Source organism: Dromaius novaehollandiae, chromosome 3 (assembly GCF_036370855.1).
Source record: "Dromaius novaehollandiae isolate bDroNov1 chromosome 3, bDroNov1.hap1, whole genome shotgun sequence".
NCBI lineage: Eukaryota > Metazoa > Chordata > Aves > Casuariiformes > Dromaiidae > Dromaius > Dromaius novaehollandiae.
This window is the reverse complement of record NC_088100.1, coordinates 49451031-49471741: the sequence shown is the minus strand read 5'-3', so window position 1 is coordinate 49471741 and position 20711 is coordinate 49451031. Positions and strand designations below refer to the sequence as shown.

The following is a 20711-nucleotide window of genomic DNA, read 5'->3' as shown; positions in this document are numbered from 1 at the left end:
CAAGCAAAGGAGAAGCTCGGCTGAAGGCTTCACTAGAAGGGAATTACAATAATCCAGCCTTGTGATCATAACAGCAGGTGCTGCTGTTGCACAGTTGCCTTTGGCAAAAGCAAGGCTGGTAACCCTTTTTTGTGCTGGTGGCTGAATAGACCTTCCAAGAAATAATTAGCAGGCCACGAATTAACACCCCCTTTAGTGTGTGCCAACAGAACGCAAAAATAAAATAAAACCATGTGGCCGAGGGTTGCGTGAAATGGTGTCGCAGGCCTTACTGTATATTTCCCCCACCCTTTGACTAGGGGAGCACACTGTGAAAGCTGTGCAACTAAAGCAAACATTTGCAAATCTCACACAGCTTATGACTTTCTATGGAGTAAATCTGGAGAAAGCAAAACGAAGACTTGATCTGACTCACTATCTCTGAAAGAATACCTTAAATGAAACTGTGCTAACAATAGCCTTTATCCATCGGTAAGAATCCCGATTTCCCAGTCCTGAATACAGTAAGCAAATAATGCGCTGTAGGAATTCATCCGGAGCAAGCTGGGATTGCAGAGCCCACATGGAAAGAGAAAAGATGTATATTATCAAAATGCAAATAACATTCCACAACACATTGAAGAAAAGATTGCAAGAGGTCTTACACACACTGAGCATGGACAGCAAGCTAAGTCCTTGCTGACCACAGTTATCCAGCAGCCCATCTCACTACTTCTTTGCAAGCGTGCTTGAAATCAGACACATAAGTAATTTCCCTTAGGCCGTGTCTACACCCGGATTTTCATCTAAAATTCTCACAGTGCTGCTACTGGTTTAGTTGAGCCAATGGAAAATTCCTCCTGAAATTCCTTGGTGCTGACAGGGCCCCAGTGCTGAACCAATATGATAAATTACATCATAAGCTGCCAAGAAGTCTATCATGACCAAAATGTTAATATAATAGAAGCAGAAAACCACTGACGACCTTGATGGAGGAGACAGTTTTGACTCTCATGAAAGATACCTTAGTTATACAAAAATCAATTCAGGTATGCCACTGTAGTGAGCAAAAATTTGATATTAAAAATCTATCTGTACTATAGAAAGCTAGTATGTCTGATTTTTAAAAAGTTCACTTATGTAAGATGAGAATTACTGTCAGATGTAATAACACACATTCATAAGACACAAATACATAACAGCACAATTCCCACATAAATTACATAAAAACAAAGCAAGCATTATTCTGCCTATCTAAAATGAAATCTAATTTTTTTAAACACTGCTAACAATAGGGGAAGAATTAACAGGTGTCATTGTTCCTCCCAGGTGTAATCATCTTTTTCATTTGCCCATGTAAAAAGAAAAGCCAATTAATGAGCAGGCTGAAAGTGATGATTAATTAAACAACTTCCAGGGCCTGGGGGATCCTCCATTTGGGATACATTTCACTTAGCTGTGAGCAAGCTGCAAGGCAAGAGACAGACTCCTCCTTAGCTTTTTGTTTTAGCTGACGTTTATTTGTAAAGGGTCAAAGATGCTTTAGCTGGTATGTGTTTGTAAAGGGTCAAAGATGTTTCTCAGCTTGTCTGCCTTTCCAGCATTGCCAGTCTGGTGTAACACTCACTCACGACACAATGTTTTTAAGTCCTTCTGACAACATACCAGCACTGTTCCATGCGAAGTCGAGCATCAGTTTCAGTATTAACCAGCATCATTTGCAGCTAGTATTTCTCCTTTCAGTCATTTAGACCTGAATCTGCCATTTCTTGAACTAAATACTCCTGTGCAGTAGCTGAACCCCTGAAAGTAAGTCATCTCATCCAAGCAGGCTTCTGACCGGTTTTCTAGTGAAAACTTGCAAACAATGAGCAAGACGGCAGGTCAGGGTTGGTAAGACGTGTGGCCCCTTTCCCTTTTTCTCACCACAACACCACCTCGAGGACCTTTGATCTGGATGTCAGCGGCGAAAATACACAAACAGATCCTCTCTTATTACATACTCACAGGTGTACATTCCTAAAACTGCTACATTCCATTACTTCCAACAGCGCTGGAAAACAATACCTTAAGAAGCTGACCCCTTCTGTCCTCAGATCGCACCGGTGTCTGAGCACAAAGCATCACAGTAAGCACGGCATTGTAAACACAGCCTGCCTGGCAGAAATTACACTGACAAATTCAAGTGTCACATAAAAGGGCGGACCAACGCGGTGGCTGGGATTTTTCCCATATTACTTACGCTCTGCCCCCGTTTGCACTTCGGAGACCAAGGGCGCTTCTCACGCTCGGCACCAGGGCTGCTGGCAGACCACGCTTCTGCGCTGGGCAGCCAGAGCTGCGATCCGCAGACGGCTGCCTTTAAGGCTAACTTGACTCAAATTTGTCAGTCTGGCAAGACTTAGAAATCTTGTTGAAATAGATACGGCCCCTGAGGACTCCTCATAAACAGCATGCAGTGAGATTGTTCTTTTGGGCTGTGGCTATCTAATGCAAAAACACACCCGATCTCCTCCGAAACACTGATCCTGCTTTTTTAAAAATCAGTCTCCAGCTTTGGCAGCCTAATACGGGATGCAGGGCTTTTCTCTTTCTGTTACAAATATGCTAATACGCTTCAGTAACTGGAAAGGAGAAAAAAAGCATGAGGAATTTAGCAGTCTATTTCTCTCTCCAATTGTTCTGCACTGTGTTTATCAGTAGGTCGTTACTGCAGCTCCTTTTGTTAGAAAATTAAAAGTTGAACTGCAAGCATAAAAGCCACCACGAACCATGCAATAACCTTCAGGCATTTTAAGAGCAGCAGAGGTTAGAAGGGCAGCTCCTGACTCTGAACAGCACCTATTGTTTCTTTTTCTTCTTGAATAACAAAAGTAGAGCTGAAAGCTATCTACCTGGTTTTACCTCAGTCAGATCTCATTTCCCCTTTATTTTTGGTAGATGATCTTATCAAATACTGTCATTTTTAACAATTGTTTTGGTCAGACATGTTTTTCTATATTTTTCTTTCTTTTTTTCATTAATATGTCCTATAATATAACTCAATACGGATTCACAGCAGAAAAACACTCTCGATTAGAAGAATTTAGGATTCTGTCAAATGTATGTTTAAATTAAGGGTAGTGAGATTTATTTTTATGATTGATTATAGATTTTAATATGACTGTTTTGAAATCGTGAGGGCTGAGTCACAATACACAGCTCTGATCCTGCAAACATCCCACGCAAATAACTTTCTGTCTGTGCACAGTCCCATGTGTTCCCCTCACACTGCAATCCATATAACTGGACACTTAACTTGTACAAACAGGACTGCAGAACAAGGGTGGAAGGATAAAATCCTGATCCACCGAAGTTATGGGAGTTCTGCTATTGAATGCAGTGGGTCCAGTATGTTACTCAAATTGTTTATAATACAGAAGCAAAATAGTTTCATTAAAAAGAAAAGAAAGAGAAAAGAAACACCCCTCACACACATAGGCATCACACACAGTTTTTGTGACTGACTAGGAGTGATCTGCAGTTAATATATAAAATCCTCTGAGATGTATCCCTAAAAAACTCACTAGAGACAAAAGCAATCCATAATATATCATTTCTTTCACTGTTTTTAAAATGCAGTTAAAATATTTATAAAACTTAAAAGAAAATTCTCTCTGTGGTGTTCTTCTCATTATGGACAAAGTTCATACAAAAGCAATCATTTCTACATTTACTGACCTCCACTTGGAAGAAAAAAAAAATCTTAGTTTCTTTAAATCACTTCCCAATATCTACCTCTCACGTTTTGTACACTTGTGCAACTTCATTTAAAAAAAAAAAAAAACACAGAAGTTGACTGAACACAGTTAACAGAAATCATTCTCCATTTCATGAGCTGCTGTTTTTACAGTTGTAAGGAACTAAACACAGAAATGACTTTATTTTAGCTACCTATGAATTAAATTTCAATGCAGTATTTGCAGCCATAGAAACCTTATTAGACAGCAATCTATAATGCAATTTTATGGCACTTGGTTCTTCATGATTAGCTGGAGTTTGTAAATACCATACAAAAGTTTAAGAAAACCATTAAAATTGCTAAAATAACAGGGCTTCCCTTTGCTACAAAAGCATCTTATAAATTTGTATTTTTAGGAAATGTTCCTGGATAAAAATCTCAAAGTTCATTTTTCCTTAGAACAACATGCTGTCTATGAAATATGACTCCACTGAATGTTATATTAGCAGGTCTGAGCTCTGAAGTGAGCTGATCCTCAGCTGCTATAAACTGCCCTAACTTAACTAGATAGAGCTGGTGTCCCATTAGGACTAATTTGAGACAGGAAAAGTGCTTCTGACAGTAAAACAGACACAAAAAAGACTGAAAACATTTCTCCTCGCACAAGTTTGAAGTGTACTTAAGAGACACATATTTCTGAAAATGACTTAAGTATTATAACCTTATAGTCAAGTTTAGAACTTTGTGAGAATATTTTCACTTTCTGTGAAGACGGTATCACCAGTAGAAAATAGAATCAAGATAAGCTCTGAAACATTTTTTTTTAATAGCATTAACTCTTGCCCTTTTGCAGCACAATTTTATCCAAGTTTTTCCTGACTACCAATGAAATCTACATCTGAGTGCCTATAAGAACCAAAATTATTGCATATATTATTGGTTTTCTTTGTATCTTTATTGAGCCACTTGAAATGTTGCAATTACATATATTGTCTGCTTTAATAAAATGCTGGTGAACACTTTAGTTACTTCAGTCCTTTATAGCTCTGGAGGAGCTGGCAAGCTAGAAAGAGGAAAGTAAATTCCCAGTCAGTTCAAAGGAAATGCAGTATGCTCACTTCCACTTGAAGAATCCACTCTATCAGGCAATACAGGCATTTCTACGGAACCTTTATCAATGCAGCATCTGGGCACAACATTGTCATCTTATTACTTTTTTTCCACTGAAGATATTATTAGTCTATAAACCTCAGGAAAAAATGGGCATCGGGTGAGAAGAAGTTTGAGCAAAAATGTATGACTACGCAGTTAATCACGTTCTCCTCACAGCTGCTAGGAAGTAGGGGGAGGATTTATGATTTCTTCCTTGCTTCCAAATCTGAACGCACATGCATACATTCTCAAATCTCCCATCTTTCTCCAAAAGCATCAGTTTCGGGAAATCATCTAACAAACTTCATTATTTCACTTCATTGCTTAAGAAAGCAAGATTGGTTAAAAATATTTATACTGAAATTCTAAAACCTGAATTATACTTTCAATATGAAAGAAAAGGATTTAGCTTGAACTTTTGAAAATGAGCAGCCCTCTGCTCAAAGACAGTTTTCCCACGTCTGCCAAGAACTAGTTTACTAACACTGCCTTCAAAAATGTTTATTAGTGGCCTGGAAGTTAAAGAAAAAAAGTCATTTATTTCTCCTCTTTACTGTGCAAATATCATTTCAGGCTTCCCACTGCACAAGATGTACACACTAAATATTTTCAATTATTTCTCGTGAATGATGCGGTTTAGTTACTAAAAACATTAAGACGCTTGGCAGACAGTAAAATCATTTCTGGGAAATAGATGTGGGGGGCAATGTTTCTGAGCTTCTTTACATCAAACAAATTAGTAATATGAGGGTTGCAAACAACAGTATTTAGGACCATTTAATCACAAATACAGTATCATCAGGAAGCTATTTATAACACACTTACATCTGGCAGGCTAGACCAGACTGGAATCTCGCTGAATATTTAGTGACACTGTATTTCAGGTGTGATTTTGAGGAGGACAGGTACCTTCACAGGCTTGGAGGGGGGTTAGAACATATATAATTAATAAAGCATACACCCTCATATAAAAGAAAAGCCACCAAAGGCTTAAAGGAAGAGGAAAACAGGGAAACGTTATCCCATGTTCACTCCACACTTCTGGAATGTGGGCAGATCATAGTAAAAGTTTAAGTGGCAAGAAGATTAAAGGAAAACTGTTAAAGCCAAAAAGGACACTCACATCATCTGGTGCAAGTCATCTGTGTCTCCACAGACTCCGTGGAGATACACTGATTTACTCCAGTTGATGTTTGGCCCGACGGCTTCACAGAAGATACTATCGATTAAATGTGTGTTCCATTTCGATTAAAAGCTTCTCCCGCCGTTAGAGCACATCTTGCCCCAGCTGGAAGCCACTCTGGCGTTTTTCTTTTTGCTAGAAAGGACCCTACAGGCAAATTCCATAATAAAAAATAACTGTCTACATAAATTATCAACTACTGTTTGTTATTATTTATCTTTTTTTGGCACACAGAGGCATGCCAGGCACTTTATAGAAAATACGCTGAAGACAATTGCTCCTGCCCTGCGGAGCTTAAAACACAAGGGCCAGTCAGTTCTGCAAACACAGAGCACTGCTTTACTGAAAATTACTCCAATTACTTTAGTGGTGTTTCTCACAGTAGTAACACTGTGCTCATTATGCATGCTAGCAATTTCAGGTCTCAGGTAAGGAACATGGCAAAAGGGAGGACAAAACAGAAAGACAGATGCCAAAGAGAAATGGCCCTGGCTTAGGCACACCTACATCTGTACATCTTTCTGAACCCAAACACCTCTGCTGGGCATTTAATCCAGCTTTTGCTTAAAGAAGTGAATCTTATCTTTTCAAAATGTTAATATGGCAGCACATGATGTTTCACACGTGTTTTCTAATGTGATACATTGCTAATAAAGAGATCCGTTAACATTGCCTTTAATGAGAAAGGGGAATTGGGAACAGCGGCAAAAATTCTTGAATATTAACACTCATATGGTTTCAAGCATCGCCACTCATCCCTGCACTGAGCAGTGTGACTGTAGACGCTGACAAGCTTTCCATCCCGCGTTCAAAGCAAAAAGAAAAGTGGAACATGAGGCCAACTGTGAAACTGAAAGAGCTATCAGGTTTGAGGAGGGCTGCAGGGAAAAAAACTCATAAATTACAAGGCTTAGCAATGAAGACCAGTTTTAACTTTACATTCTGAATATCGGAAAGCCACTAGCCACTGTCATGATTTCATACCATTCAAAAAAAAAAAAAAAGCAGCAAGTTATCAATTACCAAAAATTGTTGCTAGAAATACTGTGTCTTCACATGATCAGGTATCTTCCTAAACATTACATGGAACCAACAAATATTTATTTTTAAAAGATGAGGGATATAGGTCCCTACTGTCAAGTAATGACTAAAATTAGCATGTCTAACATATAATGAAAGTACAAATAAAGACACATTCCCTTTTTTGTCCTATTCTTTGGGCCACAGAATTTTCTTGCTAACATTTCAGTACTATCTCAGGTTTGGTCATTCACTTTTAGAAAGCTAACACTCAACTAACTTTTGTTGTGGCTACTATATGACTGGCCACCCATAAATTAAAACACAATAAAAATATGTCAGATTTCTTCTTTTGTACAAGGCTTTTAGGAAAGTAATTGATGACTTTTATTCTTTAACTATTGTTACTTTTAAAAGATAGGTAGAACCTAGTTAGTTTTCACCAGTCTCAAAGGAATGAATAAAATAGAGAATAGCAGGTTTGGAATTCAGGAAGATGAGATCTAGCATAGGTATTTTTAGGAACAAATATGTCAAAAAATAATAATCACAATCTAAGTAATCATATGTCCAAACTGCAGTTAAATTATCAATTGATCAGAGTATTACATTATCAGAGTAGTAACTCTGCCTCTTCTTCTGTAGCTTCACGTTACGTTGTAAAGTTTTAATTCTACAAGGGAAAAGTAAGTATGAATGTTAGAGGTACGGAAAACTTTAAAACTCCCACTGTAAAAAAGCTTACTGTCATAAGTATGCATTTTTCCAAAATTATATTAAATACTTTTAAAAAAGTTACTCATTTCAAAATGAAACTGACGGAGCATAATCATTTTCACTTCCATTCAAAATACTTCACATGAATTACAGAATGTTTTAATTTGTGAGACATACAATACCGACTTATCTATTTTATGTAAAATTATTTCCTCTTTTGTAGTGTTTGATAAGCATTCATCTGAAGGATGCACTGTCCCACATAAATTTATTATTGCAGAAAAACCTAAGAAAATGACACTGCTAACTGTAGAAGCCTTGGGAATACTATAGCATTTAGAAATGCTTTAAGATAATCTATTTGGCTTTTATTTGCCTGAAAAAAAAGTCATATATCTAGAGGAGAGAGGTCTATTTTGCAGATTCTGATTGTTCACCTGGAATTAGTATTTAATATTTATCAATCAAAGCAAAACAGAATTCAGCTGAACAGGAGAGCTAGGACTTAAGTTAATTTGTCATCCATGATTATCACTTGGAAGTTCACCGAGTTTATTAAAGACAACTACTGTGTGATAAGGACAGCAGAGACACTATTAACCATGTCATTTAAATTGCTTGAGTTGGCACCATGCCTAAGTCCTTCAGATCAGTATATCAACACACTTGTTGCTGGCAAACTCATTTAAAGTAGGGGGGAGGGAAGAGAGGAACTCCCTCAGAACTGGGTATGCTGTACAGATTTCTACAATAACTCACGAGAATAAGCAGCGTTGCTCAGTCTTTGTATTTTCGATTACTAGCGAAAAGAATCACAAAATCATGATAACTAAGTGAAAGACGCTGTTCTTCCTAAGAAGTCAAAAAAAAAAGTGTTTTACAATTGCCATTTGAAATAACCTTACTGGAACAACACATTTTGCTTGTAACTGCAATATTGCCAAACAAAGCCCCCCAAGAAAACACTTGTTCTGCCAAATTTTATGATCCCATATCTCCCCCGTCCATGTCTCTTCCAAGATCTCTTGCTTTCACTTCACTAAGCCAGTGGGAAGGAGAAAAAACTCTGGTGGCTGGACACAGTTTATTTTCAGAAGACCTAAGAGTCATTTTATTTCACTTCCGACAAGAGTCGTGCCACAAAGTAACATGCAACACATTGGTGAAAGCTGCAATTAAGAAGGTACAAGCATTTTTTCCGGATTCACACTGAAATTAATACCAACATCTTTGTTGGAAAAGCCCTACACATTAAGTTAGGCATATTACTTTCACATGTAGAAAAAAATTGTAACAAGAACTTTTTCTTTGTACTCTTCATCTCCCATTTTCTTAAACATACTATGTCCTGTTTGAGAAAATAAAAGGTGTCCTTTTCTTGTAAGTGAGGAAACCATCAGCTGTAACTAATAACTTGGTGTGTAAAAGCACCTTATTTGTTTGCTATAAAAGCTGTACTCCCCAATGTCCAAATCGTGGCCAGCAACAGCACAGCATTCCCCTGTTTATCACTTCACTGGGACACGGACACACGAACTAGCTGGCACTACGGGCCTTGGTGGTACGACAAATACTCAGGTAGCCACATAGTACATGGCCTGGGACAGTAATCTTTGGGGGAAAAAGGCTCTCTTACCTTCTGCAGACCGTCCTCCGACGTCTTCAAGTGAATGCTCTGCAAACACAAAAACAAAACCCCCTGAAGTAACAGCACAACTTGCAGCCAGCCCCGCTGCTTCGCCACCCCCCCTCCCTTCCAGACCACTTTCCCACTGCTTGAACTACAAACAGCAACTTTCCCGTGGCATTTATTTTTTACTGGTGAGCCATAAAATCACCTGCTTGTCCAATTAATGTAAGCATCATCATTTTCATTTACCTTTCACCATCTCCGGGGAAGGGAAGCAGAGGGGGGGAAACAGAAAAGCAAATGCATAAAAGAAGCTTCAGAAACACGAGTTTCAACTCATTTACGATCCCAGATAAAGGTTAATAGTTAAACTCCTTCCTCTCTCTCCCACCCTCACAATTATTGATGCCCTTCGAGAAATGAAATGTTTTTTTGTGTTCGTTTACCAGAGGCTAGACAAACTGTCAACATCTCCACTTTATTTACGGGTTGAGCAAGAGCAGTTTCTCAAACATCAACATTTTTTACGTTAATCCTGGAGAGAATCCACTTCTCTAAAACTACAGAGTTTGCCAACTTCTGTAGGATTTATTTTTAACAGACAAAAGCGAGAGCCCTGAGCGATCAGAGGAGAGGAAGGGGGGCAAACAGCGCTGCAGCCTCCCCCCTTCAGACCCTCTGCCCCTCCAGCCCGCAGCTCTCAGCCCCTGGCTGCTCTCCGCGCCCCCTCCCCAAAACCTCTCCCCTCCTGATCCCCCACCTGCTCCACGTCCAGTGGGATTTCAAGGGAGGAAACAAAATCTGCCAAGTGGTTCCTTTCGGGCGATTTCTTCAACCCGTCTGGAGGTTTAAACCTGAAAAACAAACACGTCTATTGAATGCAAACTAAGCTTTGGGGGCTGCCGAGCTAAGTCCTCGGCAGACAGCTACTCTCAGTGTCTGGTTACACAAACATACCTACAGACAGGTTGGAGAGAAATCCCTCAGAAACCCAAAAAAGGAGAAAAAAAAACAGTGAAAACAGGCGTTGGAGGGGGCGCTGGGGAGGGTAACGGGGCGGGCAGGCCGGAGGGGGGGGAGATGGGCGGCGGCAGACAGGTTTCACGCCGCGAAGGGACGGGGAAAGTCGCAGCACGGGGGAAGCCGGGGGGGGGGGCTCCTTTTGGGTGGCGGTGACACCAAGTTTTTACGTATATATATACACATATGTATATATAGATCGCCTGAATAAAACAAAGGGACGAACCCCCGCAGTTCCCGGCGCGGCTGGGGGCACAGAAACACCGGCGCGAGTGCGTGCGTGAGGACCGGGCCGTGGGGGGCGGGCAGGGGGGGCCGGCACCAATATCACCGAGCTCCCTCCGCGCCGCCGCGCACCGCGCTGCCCTGCGCCGCGGAGTCGCGCCCGCCCGCGCTCGCTTTAAAAGCCGGCCGCCGCCGCCGCCCCAGCCCTCCCCCGGCGCCGCCCGCCCGCGCCGCTTACCTGCCGCCGCCGGGCGCCGCGGGCCGGCCCCTCGCCTCATCGCGCCGGGCACAAAGGGGCGGCGGGCGGGCGGGGAGCAGCGGCCGCCGCCGGCGCACCGCAGCGGGGGCGCCCGGGGATTTATTATTATTAATTTATTTAAGAAAAGCACCCTAAAAATAATAATAAAAAATCCCCCTTGGGCGTGCGGGGAGGACGAGCCGGCAGCAGCCCTGGCGGAGGGGGCCAAGCGCCCGCGCTGCCCGGCGGGACCCTGGCGGAGGGGGCGAGCCGCCGGCCCGGCCTCCGGCGCCGCCGCCGCCTCCAGGGACGGGCGCGGAGGGAGACGGCGGGCGCGGCCCCGCCGGAGCGGGGTGGGGGGGAGCGCGGCGGCTGCTACTGCCGGCGTGGTTAAAAATAATAACCGAAATCCTCCCCATTAAGCACCCTGCGCAGGCCGGCGCGGCCGCGCTGCTTCCCGGCTGTCACATGGCGCTGCCCCCCCCCCCCCCCTTCCCCGCTTTGGGAGTCGCTTCACTTTCACTTTGGCCCCGCCAAGGGCCCCCGAGGGCAGCGGCGCCTGGCAGGAGCCCCCGAGCAAGGGGCTCACCCTCTGCTTTCCCCCCCAAAAATCCCTGAGGGGCTGGGGGGGGAAGGGGGCAGTGGAGCCCCCCAGCAGCGCTGTGAAGGGACGAGGCCTCCCCTGGGGCCCGGTGGGGTGTCAGGCACCAGCCTGGGCCCGTGGCCCTCACCTGCTGCCACGGTGCACCTTGCCCGCTGCCACAGTGCCCCTCGCTGAGGGCCACCTGCCCTCCCTGTGCTTTGAAGCGGGGGGGGGGAAGGATAATAAAAAGAGAAAACTGGGTTTCTAGGAGCTCCTGGGTGGGGAGGGGAGTGCCGTGAGGGAGCAGAGGGGTGTGGAGGGGCGAGAGGTGGGAGTGCGGTGTTTTGGGGCCGGGCGGCAGGCAGGGAGTCTTTTCCCGGTTTCGGGTAGCACCCCCAGATCTCCTTGATGGTTTCTGAGAGTTCATCTAACGGAGCTGGTAAAAAATCCCACCGGAGAGGCGATGCCATGCGTGGTGGGGCCTCGCGTCTCTGCCCGAAGCCCTCCCACTGCGTCCCCGCGCCGAGGCTGCTCAAGCCGACAGGACGCTGCGCTGACAATAAACCCAGCGACCGATGTTTACACGAGGGATGGATCTGGCCCCGTATCATGCTTTTTTGAGCTCAGAATAAACACTTCCAACGTGGGACATGCCCTTAACAGAAGCACGCCAAATGGCATTGCTTCCCTACTGAGTTTTGGAAAAGCAGTTAAATGGGAAAAGGGAGTTTTGTCGCACTCCCCTCTTTTTCTGTAGGCACCCCCGTCTCTCAGATATGGCCCTCCTGCATGAAGAAGGAGGATCTGCAAGTGCTTCTGGTCTAAATGTTGACACTGACACCCTCCAAAGCAGAGAGGGGAGAGACTGGAAAGGGCAGCACCCTCCTCCGGAGAGGCTCTTCTGGTGCCTCTCCGAAATTACCATCACCAGTGCCGCACTCACTGGTGGTGCTCGTTAACCATGTAACGGAGCCGATGGTTCACAACTGCCGGAAGACGCGGCAACACTGACTTCACTAATTACAACTCTGCATGCTATGTTCAGAGCGACGGCTGCGCTGAGAGAGTCAATCAGCATTATAGCCTTATTAACGCTTTTCTGTAAGCTCTTTCATTCTGGCATTCCCTTGGCAGTCGTCAGGCATGGCACAGCACACGTCCATCGTCCCTAACGAACGTACGTGCAGCCGCACTCCCCAGAGCCCGTGTCACGAGCGGCAGCAGCCTGTTGGGCTTACTCAAAGCTCTGCCGGTGCTGACCAGCAGCCTGTGTATGCTGTGAAGCACGGGCACACGCTTGGTTTCTCGGCACCTCAGTCTGCTGTCCAAACATCTTGCATGTTTTGCATGGCATGAACAAACAAAATATAATTAGGGTTTTTTTTCCATAGTGTGGTTAGATAACAGATTACGACCCATAATAATCATGTATGTTCCAATGAAAGCAGACTTGGGAGAAATCCCAATATCGCTGTCATGAGGGTTTTGTGTCTGCACTAGAACTTGATGTCAATAGACTTGATATTCACTGTAAAATGGAGCGAAAATAACCATAACATTTGTGTTTTTTCCTTTTTTAGTGTTGCCCCTACCATTCCAGGAGGCAACAAGAAGCACTGATAAATCACTCTGTGAAAAAATGCTCCCTCCAAAGCCATTTACTGCATGGCCTGTTATTTTTAGTATTTGCTAATATTAAATCACTATTTGAGACTAAGCTCACAGTATGGTCCTACTCCATAACATTCATTATCTTTCCTTAATTTTCCCTTCAAGCACAAGGCCTAATTCAGCCTCTTTTATCCGTTTTTCTGCTAGAAATCCCCATGAAATCAACAGCGCTAGACAGACCAAGATACTACTAACTGGCAAAACAGGGCAGAATCTGTCCCTAATTATATAGTTCCCTGCTCACATCCCCTCTCCAGTGAGGGCATGCTCGCTACCCAGGAACAATGGCCTGAAGTTGAGAAAGAAAACATTTTACAGTAAGTGAAATACAGGCAAACAATAGCCTAATTTACCAAATAAGAATAGCGAGATACCATCCCTGAAAAGAGTAATCCAGATAAAAGAAGAGAGAGTGAAGAGATGATCAGGCAGTCATTCAGGCCTAACTTCTGATGCTGCCAGAAAGATTAAATCTGTCCTAACAAGGCAGAACAAGGGCTTAGAATAATGTTATCTTCCTGCTCCTTCCCCCCTTTGCTGCATTTTTATCAAGCTCTTTTACCTTCAGATGCCCAGAAAACAAAAGGAAAGGGGGAAAATACAGAAAGCGAGAGGATGGGAATTCGCTTTTTCTTCTTTTTTAGTTTAAAAAGAGGCATGAACCCATTTATTTGTTACCTCACTTTCATGACTTGGCATTTTATGTTAAATATTTGCAGTAAAAATAAAATCTTACAAATGGATAGAGTTAATAGAATATCAAATAAAGTTAAGCATCCACCAAGTGTCCTTGATATTTTGGGTGAAAGATATTTTTTGGCTTTGTTTGTTTGTTTGTTTTGCCTTTCAACAACAGAAGTGGTCTCAAAGAACTGAAATGTGTTCTCAAATCTCTCAAATCAACACTGGCTAGAAGACTTTTCCCCCTCAGAATAGATGGGGAAGTGCTGCCTAGCAGAAAATATTTTATTAGCCAATAGCAAAATAACTGGAGGTGACCCAGCCTGCATGTGCGTGCCAAGGTGCACTGAGAATATGAGAGATGAGTGAGCTCAAAGCTGTCCCTTTATATAGTTTTCACAATATCAAAATTTACCAGCATTTAAAACCAAAACCAAGAAGGCCGAATGTAAATGTACACCTAGCATATATTTTTATTTCAAAATACTTGCAAACTCTCTTCATGATTTAAGTAGTTCTAAGTGTCATTTATGATTATGGCATACATGAGTCCAAATGGCAACCTGTTCAGAAGAAAACAGGTGACAGAAAAGTTCTTTACAACAGTCTACATCCTTTTTTTGTCCTTCAGCCATAAAGACAAAAACAATATGTACAAAATATTGCATATGTGTAGTACTGTATTAGGTGGGCAGACAGGATTAAATACAGTGTGGAAAGGTGGGCTTGTTACAGGAATTAGAGAACAGATTTCTATTCCTGAACTAGGCCATCTTCCTATATTCTTGAGCAGGATACTTTCTCTATCCTTATTTTCTCTATGTAATGTACATAATATTTCTGTATAATGCAGTCCTCTGTATTCCAGCAACTGTAAGGCTAGCTGCACTGAGTTTTGTAAACTGCCTCAGCAGTCACAGGTGGGAAGGTGCTTCCTCTTAAGTGGCAAGGAGTTTATTTAAGAGATTTGCTCTTGGCATTGAAGCTCAGTCTGTATCAGGGAGAAATTACTGTATCAGAGTCCTGGGAATTATTCTTATTAAAAATAAATAAAAATTAAAGTGGATTTTTTCTAGTATCAAGGAAATTTTACATTGCATGGTTGTACTCTTCTACTAATCTAAGTCCCAAAATTAGAACACAAAGATTTCCTATAGCATTTCCTTAAACTGGAAGGGAAAGTTAAACTGATTCTGCCACATGTGAAGAAGCAGACAAATGGTGTGATTCTTATTTTGAATAGATTGAGGAGGAAACAGTCTATGCATTACACATTGTTATTTAGTCTGTAGGTAATGTTTTCAGCAGCTCCCAAGACCCACCTTCAAAAATCTCCTGGATGCTTTGGAAACTTTATATTTTTCTGACAGCCTCTGAAGCATCCTAATTCACATCAGTGCTGTAACACATGGAGAAAAGCAGGGAAGAGGAGGAGCATTGTTCCACTAAAATTTTTGTGTCATATTTGATACTTCTGTGAATTCAGTTCCAGACTCTGTGCTAGAAAGCAGGACTAAAAGATGTCCAGGAAAGAATGGTACTCCAGGAAAGATGAAGAAACATGGGAAAGGTAATGTTGGTTTACTCTAAGGCTTTTCCAGTATTCAACCTCACATTATGGTGTATAGTGGCTACTTCAGTGGAAGCTGCAAGAGCCCCAACAGAAAGCATTTATAGATTAATCACATTTCTTCCTATCTCCTATTACTTTGAGACAGACTTACAGATGAAGCATGAAGACTTGCATTCCTTCTAATAATACAAAAATATTCTTATGATAATTAGGAATTGTAACTCTTGTTATCCATATATAATGTTTCTTTGAATTCCATCAAGACCTAGGTTTTAATGACATGTTATGACGAGTTCCACAAATTATCTATGCCCCATAGATAAAATTCCTAAGATCCATTTTCCATTTCCTCTTGTCTTGTTTATGGTATTACTCATACAAGTCATGAGGGTGGACAGAAGTTCCTGATCTACCTTCTATATCACCCATTATATTTTAGACATCTCTTACTCATCTTATCCTCTGATTATCCCATACTCCCCAAATCAGTCATGGTCTTTTCACATATCAGTGTTATCTCTATCACTTACAATTCATGTTGCTTTTCCCTGAGCCTCTTTATTTCTGCTCCTTTCTTTTGGAGATCCTAGCAGGGGCTTCCCACTGATCGACATGATGAGAAAGCTTATGTAAATCTTCCTTCCACGCCTGCCTCCCATTCCTATGCAATCCAATATTTAATTAGCTTCCTTTACTGTTGCTGCCCTTTGACTGGAGGTTTTCACTGAGTTATCCACAGTGATGTCCAGATACCCATCCTGAGTCACTCCAGCAAATTAAGAGGAAAATCAGTGAATGTGTTTTTCAAATCTTGTGTCTGCTGTTTAGCATTGGCCAACCTGTTACCCATTCACATGACTGGCTTGGACCTCTCTGAAATTCCTCTCAGTCTGTCAGGCATTTGGCCAAAGTAACTGCTTGCACCTTTAAAGATGGATTCCACTTAGCTGCATTTGTTCCCCTCTCAGCTGCCAGACGATCGGCAGGTTACTTGTCCAAGTTTAGGAAAGAAAGTGAAGAAGAGCTGAGAAGCCCGAGCCATCTTTGTGTCAAAGGGCCAAACTTTCATCTCCTGATAACCTTCCTCCTAGTTAAACCTAGTTAAACTGAGGTCCCTCGGGGAACCGTTCCTCCTCTGCTGAACAGGGATTCTAGGAGTGGCTGCAGTCTCAGCCTTTACTGGTTGTTTGAATCCTGCTTATCACCAGATAGGTCATGTAATTTAGGAATAAAATCAAGTTTTTGAATGTTTTTTTTTTTTTGCGTTGCAGTAGATGGCACACTGAAGTGGGATGTCTTACTTGTTCTGAGGTGGTCTTAAATATTACAACTCTTTTCCCCATCTCCGTTTGGGTATGTCTGACACAGACACAGGGGGAGAACCCCTTCTCTCTGGATTAGTGTTAAAGTGAGAGACATTGTTAAAAAGCTAATAAAAAATCAAGGAGCCATAAATGCTAAGTGATTTTTAAGTAAATATGTTTTTTTTTCCCAAGGAATGCTCAGCTGTTAGTGTTATGTTTGACAGCTTGTAAAAAGGTGAGTTTTCACTGAAGAGCAAGAACAGGTCGAAGGGAGAAAAAGGCATGCTCTGAGATAAAGAAATCAAGACTAGCAGAGGTATCTGCTCCACAGATTGAAGGTGTTGCATTACTCTGCGCAATATCCAGAGACGGAGAAGTCTGCACTGCAAAATGGTCATAAAATACATTTTTGTAAAGAAGACAGGAAATGTTTCTGTCCAAAAAAAAAAAAAAAAAGCACCCCTCTGGTGCAGTTTTCCCATCTGGTGAGACAAAATGAGACAGATCTCCCCCCTCCCCTCCCAACCTGACTATCCCCAAAGCACCACTGTGCCTTGCGGCAGCGGTTTCACACCCAGAGCAAGGCACTGTGCTTCGGGACCCCTGTGCCATGGGCGTGGGAAGCGCTGCCAGTGCTGCACACGCCGGGACAGCTATGGCGCTCCCTGGGTCGGCTTGGCAAAGACAGGGCAATCAAATAGGCCAAAGCTGGGCTTGCTGTAACATCATGGCTCATCTGAGTATTTTACTCAAAGGTCGCTGCATTAGCGCTGAGGAAAAACACTTGCTGTTTCATAATTCCCTCCGGGTTTATTGCCAGTGTGATTATATTTTCAGGAGTGACAGGAGGCCCTGATCTATAAATCTAAGGGAGATACGGAGTGAGCTGATTATCAGACACCTCCTTCCCACTCTGAAGTCACTAACCTCAGCATTTTGCAAGGTTAATTTCTGGAGGAAAACAGTCTCTCAGCTAGGCTCTGCCCGCGTGGGTCTGCTGGGGCGCGTTCAGCCTGTCTTTCCTAGAGCTCAGAAATCAACAGGTCTCCAACCATCCCAAAGCCCAGCGACCCCAAGCTTTTTGTACTAGTGTGAAAGAGGTTCAGGTCCTCACTGAATTAGCTGAAAAGGTTTGAAGGGCTGTGGGTGATTCAGGGGCAGAGCTGTTCCCCGCTCCCCAAACCCAGCATGGGTGCCTCTCCTCCTGCAAGCACTCGGCCCCTTGTCTTTGAACCCGCACAGATAATCCAGTGATATTTTAGTGACCAGAAAGCTACGTGGCAGTATGCTAAATGTCACATTTATAACAAACCAAGGAAGACATCAACAGCCTCCCAGAACCTAATTTCCACCCCAGGGTACCTTTCTGGTTAGGAGGTTACTGTTGCCTTTCCCCAAAGGCAAGTGGTAAACTCAGCTGATAATAACAGGTCATTCAGCTTCTGAGAACCTGCTTACAGATGGGAATCGGTTTTTATAAACCATGTACAAAGGCACACATTTGAAGTAGCCTTTGCAAGTGCCTCCAAACCCCTAATCAGCTGTGGCTCCGTTAGCCTCCTGCCCCCTCCAGCCCATCAACGCCGATGAACGAGTTAACTCTTCAGGCTGAACCTAAACCGTTTGCTTAGGGACTTCCTGTTTTATGGTATAACCATGCACTTAAAACACTTTTTAAAGGGATTTTTTTTTCACGTAAACCTCCGGGAAGAACAACAGAAAAAAAAAAAAAAAAAGATCCCTACTCTGCTTTTCTTCCCGACACCAGGCCGGGTGTGTTTCCTGAGCACTAGAAATTGCCCCGCTGGTGGCTGATTCACCCTTCAGCATAAGAACCACGGACAAGTTCCTTTTTTTTTTTTTTTTTTGGTGTGTGTGTGGTGTGCATTTCAGAGCAATAAAAGCACGAAACCGTGCTGGATGGCTGCGTTATCCCACCAGCGATTAGTGAGAGGGAGAAGAAAAATATCCCCAGATCGGCCTTGATGCCGGGAAGCTGCCGCCGGTTCCCAGCTCCCGGGAAGGGTTTTGCAGCGGGGCCACGCCGGGAGAGCGCCGCGCCCGCGGGACCTGCTCCGCGCCGGGCTCCGCTGCTGCGGGGCGGGCAGGGCATGGAGCAGGCGAGAGCATCAATTCGCGGCGCCTTAATCTCCCTCTCTGCTTTTGCACTGCTCCCTTTCGTGCCCGGCCCGGCCCACCTGCGGCTCCGCGCCGCCCCGCGCACCTGAGCGCGGAGCCGGCGCCGGGGGCTGGAGCCGCGGGAGCTCCGCCGGCGCCGCACGGGGCGAAGCGGCGACGGGTTTCCACCTCCCGCAGCCGCCGAGCAGGGCGCGTTTCTCGCCCGCGCACATCCAGAGCGGCTGAAACGCTACCGCCGCGGCAGTCCCGGCGCTGGGAAACCATGCTCATCTTCACATCCTTCCCAAAATCTTCTGCCTCGGTTGCCGTGTTGCAGCTCCGCGTAAACAGTTTTACTATGTAACTCTCAGGAAACATAAACACACGCAAACAAATAACAGCGCGGAAACCGGCATGAATAACCCTGGGCAAAGCGGACAGAGGAAAGCAGAAAGTGAGAGGATTATCTCCCGGAATATTTTTTTTTTGTTCCCGCATGCAGGGCGAGGCAATTTAATTAAAATATAAATATCTTCCCCCCTGTTTGACGGGCAGTTGCGCAGAAGCAGCGCCTTGAAGAACAAGACAGAGACGAGGCTCGGGCGCCGCTAATTAGAGAGCAACGAATGCCGGCAGCTAATCAACTTTTTAACAGCCAGCGGCGCAAAACGGGCACTCGGACGGGCCCCGGTTTCTCATGTCACCGGGGGGGCCCCGACGGCGCTCAGCACCCGCGGCCACGCGGCGCGGGCAGCGCGCTCCGGCCGCGCAGCCCTCCGCGGGGCGCTGCGAGAGCCGCGCCGGCGTGAAGCCGCGCCGAGCTACCGCGGAGGGGTCCCTGCCCCGCCCGCGCAGCTCCCCGCTGCCTTCCCGCACCGCGCATCTGGGGCCGAGGAGGCGGAAAGCCCCGGCCTCCCGGCGCGCTGTCGGCGCACGGCTGCGCGCAGAGGAGCGGGGGGCTGCCGCCGGGCAGTAGGGCTAAGCGCGGTGCCGCCCGTGCCTCCCTCCGCCCGCCCCTCCGCGGGGTCGGCACCCACCTGGGGACGGCGCGGCAGGGGCGCAGGGGCGCGGCGCGGAGCGCAGCCGGGGCCGGGGCGAGGGGCCGGGCCCGCGCGCAGGCCCCCACCTTGGGCGGCCTCCATGGCCGGGGCTTCCCCCCGGGGCGGTGCGAGGTGCTGGCCGGGGCAGGGCCCCCGCTGGGGCTGCACCGTTTCTGCAGGTCCGACACGAGGGGGTGCAGCAAGGGGGGGGACGAGGGCGGCCGAGCCCTCCTGCCAGCCTCGCCGCGCTGAGCTTGAGGTCACTGGAGCGCAAAACTCCTCCGGGGAAGGAGGAAACAAATGTTCGTGGATGGGGTATCGACAGACTTGAAAAAGTGGGAGGGGGAGAAGGAGCAGTCGGAGCTGCCTTCGCGAAAACGGCAAACAGCAATGTGGAGACACAGTCGAAAGGAAATGGCCCAGCAGCTGCTCGGAGTTTCCCTCGAGAGCTGGTCTCAGGCTCTCCCCACGAGTGAGCCAGGAGAAAGCCCTTTACAGGAAACTTCACAACCTGCAGCAGAAGTTTGCTGTCCCCTGGCAGGTTCCCCTCCGGGTTACGGTCAGGCTGGCGGCGAAGCTGGACCGGAGGAGAAACCTCACCACTGCCAAGTTATGGCCTCCGCGCGGGGACAAAATGCGCTCCAGTGTCCCGGCCTGCGCAGCTTCTCCCGCCCGGCGAGGGGTGACTGCCCCTCGGCAGGCCGCCTCTCTGCTCGGGGTGCTTATTGAATTGGCCCCTGCTGCTGTCCAGGGGAAAACTTCCCATTGACTTTTACAAACTGTGAAACCTTAAGCCTGTATCAGGTGATGAGAGCGAGGGGGAGATCAGGGGGTTTCAGCACTTGCAAATCTCTTC

At 45.1% G+C, this 20711-nt stretch overlaps 1 protein-coding gene across 4 annotated transcripts in view; it reads right to left on the bottom strand.

The window, feature by feature from the left end:
• PRDM1 (PR/SET domain 1) overlaps positions 1-19937 on the bottom strand; it is a 113233-nt gene extending 93296 nt beyond the window's left edge. The window contains exons 1-3 of one of the 4 annotated variants that reach the window (XM_026119989.2): positions 19853-19937; positions 10163-10256; positions 9409-9447 (exon numbers count right to left, since the gene is read on the bottom strand). The gene's annotated coding sequence lies outside the window, so the exon portion shown is untranslated. The other 3 variants (XM_026119985.2, XM_026119986.2, XM_064508836.1) reach the window with 3 other exon arrangements.
• Positions 19938-20711: the final 774 nt, after the last annotated feature.